The sequence below is a fragment of the Cryptotermes secundus genome, unplaced genomic scaffold (assembly GCF_002891405.2).
Source record: "Cryptotermes secundus unplaced genomic scaffold, Csec_1.0 scaffold66, whole genome shotgun sequence".
Lineage (NCBI taxonomy): Eukaryota > Metazoa > Arthropoda > Insecta > Blattodea > Kalotermitidae > Cryptotermes > Cryptotermes secundus.
The window spans coordinates 811,335-816,712 of record NW_019731262.1 but is presented as its reverse complement, the minus strand read 5'-3'; the positions used below and the strand labels follow the sequence as shown (position 1 = coordinate 816,712).

Here is a 5,378-nt window from a genome sequence, read left to right as displayed (position 1 = left end):
GTCGCCTCCAGCTACTGTCGGTTTGACTTGTTCAGTATATCTCTTATCGGCCGGCAATTGTTTCCTCTTCATGGAGTGTCAAGTGGATATAGAGGCCTACGCTCTGATAAGATTGTAAGACAGTTCCCTCCCCTCTTGCGTTCAGTTTAATGCACCAACTCCTGGTAATTCCTAGCAGACTGTCAGACCAGACGTAACTTGTGTCTGTCACACAGGAGGCTGACGTCGCGGTATCGCTTTTGTTCGTCTACGGAAGGTGCTGGGTGCGAATCTTGACTGGGGTATCAGTTATTCTGAGGTCTCTGGTTTCCCGCTGTCTCACTCGGATAATTTCGGGATAATAGCGAGATTAGGTCACGATCATTTCCTTCCAAATCCTTCCAGGTTCATAATTTATCCATCATCCTGTCAGCTACTGACGGCGTTGTAAATAATGCACACAGAGTACTTCTGGTTATCATGGCAACCAGCGTCAGTCTGCAAGATGGGCTGCCATTAACTTTGTCTGCAATTAATCTTGTGATTCAGTGGGACAAATGCATTGTTATCTTACGGTGAGCAAATGCCCACATCTCGAATACTGTAACCTCCAAATAAGCGCTTATAAATAGTATGTCTAGAGTGGTATAGCATCTTTCACATTACCCCAAAATGGCAGACAAATATTTTATTTTTGGAATTACTGGGTTTGGGGACTTCGTCGGTATTCTAAAACCTAAAGAACACAACGTTTCGGAAACTGGATATATTTCCGTCCTAGCGTGAGGCGGGAGACACCTGCTCTGTTGGGTCCCTTCGAAAGAGCCAACCTCGACCACTGGTCCAGTGATTGAGATTAGCACTTTCTAAGGGACCCAACAGTATATATACATCTCCCGCCCATTCGCCTGAGGACGGAAACAGATCCAGTTTCCGAACGTTGCGTTTTATAGTATTTTCAAATACTGGACGATGGACAGAGTCCAAAATCCCAGTAATTCTGAGAGTTATACACCATCGTCAGACCCCTTTGGAATCTATTTGGTTGTTGGCTTTAATACTTGGATCGGCAGTTGGCATGTAGACAAGCGACAATCAGATTATTTTAGAGGGAAATTACATGCAGTGCACGTGTCCCTGTTTTGCAACATGGATCGTGCATTAATGCACGTGCGGCAACGCTTTCCAACATTGGAAGTTGTTGCCTCTTTACGGACGGCAGAGTTAAAATGCATTAAGCAAGTTCAGTAACGGAAAAATATTTTCAATAAAGAAAAAACAAAGCTATCCCTGTAACAGGCTGTGAAGGCCCATAGGGTTGTGAGACGTCGATGCTCCCACATTTTCTAGAAAATCAGTTCACAGATGGCGGTGAAGTTGTTACCCTTACTCGCCGGCCGCCCTTAACCCCCAGGAAGATTCCTGGTACTCATTTCTGTTAGAGGTTGAGTCGATCCCAGGGCCATAGTGCGGCTGGAAGAATTAGGTTAACTGAACAAAAAATCCACTGACCCCATCCGAATCAAACCGACGACAGTGAGTGCAGCCATTAACTTAACATTCTGAACTCGTACTTAATTGTAGCATACTTCACGAGCGCTATATTTTCATCATTGAATTTGGGTATTAATAATAATAATAATAATAATAATAACACTATTATTATTATTATGTTTAATTATATGCATTAATTTTTCTTCCAGTATTTACCTTTAATTAATGGATCTTAGAGATAGGATGAGATGGGATGGTATGGATTGGATTGTTCTCGCTCAGGATAAGGACCAGTGAAGGGCTCTTGTGAACACCTTAATGAAACTTCGGGTTCCATAAAATGGTGGGAAATTCTTGAGTAGCTGCAGAATTGGCGGCAGAAGGGATCAGCTCCATGAGTAAGAATTTTTTATTGCTAGTGGGGTGGGACTAAGTCTCTTATACTGCGGCCACTTCTGGTCTATTGTACCCATATGATAGGTGAGGGTGATTATGGAGCAATTGGTGGAATGAAGATTGGCAGGGGAAACCGAAGTACTAGGAAAAAACCTGCCCCAGCGCCACTTTGTCCATCACAAATCCCACTTGACCAGACCCGGGATCGAACCCGGGCCGCCGCGGTGGGAAGCCAGCGACTAACCGCTTGAGCTATGGCGCGGCCCGAGTAAGTAAGTAAGTAAGTAATTTACCATTAATTATTCCTTGACTTAATGTTGTGTTTGCCCAGTATGTAACTACTTCAATCTACACTGTGCTGAGCCTGTAATTGGCCTTGCGGCTGTTGGCTCAGCACATAAATAATAAAGAATTGAATTGAATTATTATTATTACTCTCTGTCGTTTATTTTACGAAGCTGTCAGTGTCAGGACTCTATAGCGTTGAATGGTAGGATGAACTAGTCGTGATGAATTGGAAGCTATATGGAAGAAAGGAGTCTCGGCGTAATCGAGATGTCATCCCTTTTATCCACGAAGAGTGACTGAGGAAAGGAACGAGTATCATCAGAGAGAANATAAACTAAATTTGGCCCTCGAGATGTATTAGGTTGGCCAACGCTGGTCTAGAACATTACTGCTGCACCAATCTGCTCAGTAATCACAATTCAATTAAATTATTATCTTATTTATGCGCTTATGCAGCATCCAAAAGGCCAATTAGAGACTAAGCACGAGAAAAGGAAAGAAATATAACAAACGTAATACATAAAAGCAATGACAAAACAAGGCAACTTATGTTGTTTAGTCAACGATAACAACTCCATTAATGGAACCGCGCCTAGCATTACTTTCTGAGAAATACAAGTTCATGTATATGCACCTTTCATCTTGAATACAATTAATATATTAATAATTAAGAAAGTCTTGGTTATAAAATATGATTAAGAGAAACCGTTTTGATTCCAAATACGTCAGGAGTCGCTACGGACGACATTAATAACAAGAACAACAGTTCAATTCAGTTCCTTTTTTAGACTGCTTGTCAACAGCAGAGAGTATGCACTATAATTACAAATCTGGAATCAACTTAAAAACTATAGCAAAACAATTGAAATGACAAGTTAATAATGGAACCAGGGAAGACAGAACGCGCCATCAGGAGACATTTGTGTTCATCAGCAGATGCTCTTCGCAGTTGTGACACCTATGTAGATGCACTGAAGCATTACTTGCATTAAATTGTGATGATGATGATGACGACAATTTTCGCCTGTATTTATGATAGTGATGACATAAATCCATTACTTATAAAGCAGTAAATTTATTACTTATTGAGTGATGGCAGAAAGTTGAGCTTATAACAAAAATTGTCACGTTTTAGACAAATGGAGGTAGACAAAACAGGCGCGCATGGATATGGAATCTGGTTAAGAGTTATTGCATTGTTTTCATCCTTTAGAATCTGAAACCCACGTATAATACGTAATTTTCTCCAGGTTGGTGGTCTTGATTGCTTTATCCAGTTCCAATATGATCGAAATAGTTTATTATCGGGGTTTTTGCAACACCAGGCTGTAGTTACGTCATTAAACGTGTATGACCACTATATACGACCACAAGCCGCCAGGACTAAAAGCATGTCAATTATTTTTATCGCGTTTATTTCCCATTAAGGAAATTGTGGGCACTATAAAACATCAATACATCACTACATGGCTGACGTACTGCATTTAAACACAGATCAATCATGTGTGGAATATGGTTTACTCTTCTCATGTTAGTTGCATATAATGAACGTTTTCTGCTGCTATTATTATTATTATTATTTATTTTTTTTTTTGGCAGATTGTCAAAGCCATACAGAACTGTAAGGTTTCTTATTTTGGACTCTATCAATCGTCTGGTATACATAAGACAAAAAAAAAAACACAACGTTTCGGAGACTGGATCTGTCTCCGTCCTCAGGTGGATAGGGCAAGATAGACCTACTCAGTTGGGCCAGTTAGAAAGAGCTGGTCTCAATTACTGGACCAGTCACAGTACCAACTTGCATGTCATTTGAGGTTTTCATGAAGATCCGATGTTTCGGAAGATACCCCGTAGTTGGATGAAATGGATTCCTCCCGAATCGGCTGTAACCACAAATTAATCTAAATGATAACTTACTTTAATAATGAAGTTAGCATTTATGCATGTCCTCTGGTATTTACCGAGCAGGTTAGCTCAAGTGCCAACACGTTGGATACATATTCAGAAAATGCNTCTAACGGACCCAACAGAATAGGTGTTCCCCTTTTCCTTCACCTGAGGACGGAAACAGATCCAGTTTCCGAAACGTCGTGTTTTTGTTATCTTAAAAACTAGGACGATGGATAAAGTCCAGAAACCCAATATATCAGTGTGTTATACACCATCGTCAGAATCCTATAGTAACTACTTAGAAAATGCTGTGTTCGAATCTCGTCCGGGACACAGACTGTCCTGATTGATGTTTTTCATTATTTTCCTCGGTCCTTCAGAGTAAATTCCTGGACTGTAAATTATTCAGGCCACGACCGCTTCCTTCTGCATCATTTGAAATTCATCATTCGTCTGTCATGTTATTATTCATCGTTTTACACATTTTCACGTGTAGAGCGTGAATGTAGACGGGGTTTGGATTGGTGATTGGATTCAGTGCTCACTTCAACACACAGCTCGTGAATGCACTTTACAGTTCACTGTTACACACACACTAGTGTTCTCAGTTTGTTACAGTCTCCACCCTTTTTTCCTGGTAACGGCTTCTAACAGTGGAGATTATTCAGCGTCTGTGTTCACGTCGTTACCCGCTGGATAATACCTCACAACTCTCAACTGCACCGACTAAGTCTTCTCTTCACAGACTCACTACACGACTGACTGCAGCTCAGAGTCGGAGTCACTTTATGACTGGCGGTGTACCGTCAGTCAATTTATCTTGGCGTCAAGCCTCTTGAGATTCACCATCAGCATTTTTTTTTTCGATTGAACACTTACGGTTACATTCCTTATGTAACATCCTCTCTTACGAGAGAATGAATCTGTCCTTTACACTTGCTGCTGGGTCTCGCCAGTGCAGCCATTCTCAGGTCCACGAGACTCACGACCATATTTTACTCTCTCAGATTCTAGACTCCTTCAATCTGTCAGAGTCAGAGTCACGTTGCAACTGACGGTCAGTCAGTCTGTCTGTCTTGGTGTCGAGCCCCAGCTGGGGCTCATGACCAGATGTTTCTCTTGAGTGAACGTTACCGTCTTGTCCATGTGTAGCGCCCTCTCTGACGAGAGGTCGGGTCTGTCATTTGTTAGTCGGTCTGTAGTAATTTGTCCATTGTCTGTATTTACACATATTTACAGTATACCTATTTCTTGTATAAATGTACAATATTTACACGGCCTCTCAGTCCAGGCTAGGTACAGCAGATTATGCCCTTTTATATACATAT

At 41.3% G+C, this 5,378-nt stretch overlaps 1 protein-coding gene across 1 annotated transcript in view; it reads left to right on the top strand.

Moving 5' to 3' along the window:
* The window catches only part of LOC111866711 (pancreas/duodenum homeobox protein 1), a 482,718-nt gene that overhangs the window by 17,710 nt on the left and 459,630 nt on the right, over positions 1 to 5,378 (top strand). The gene's annotated exons all lie outside the window — the stretch shown is intronic.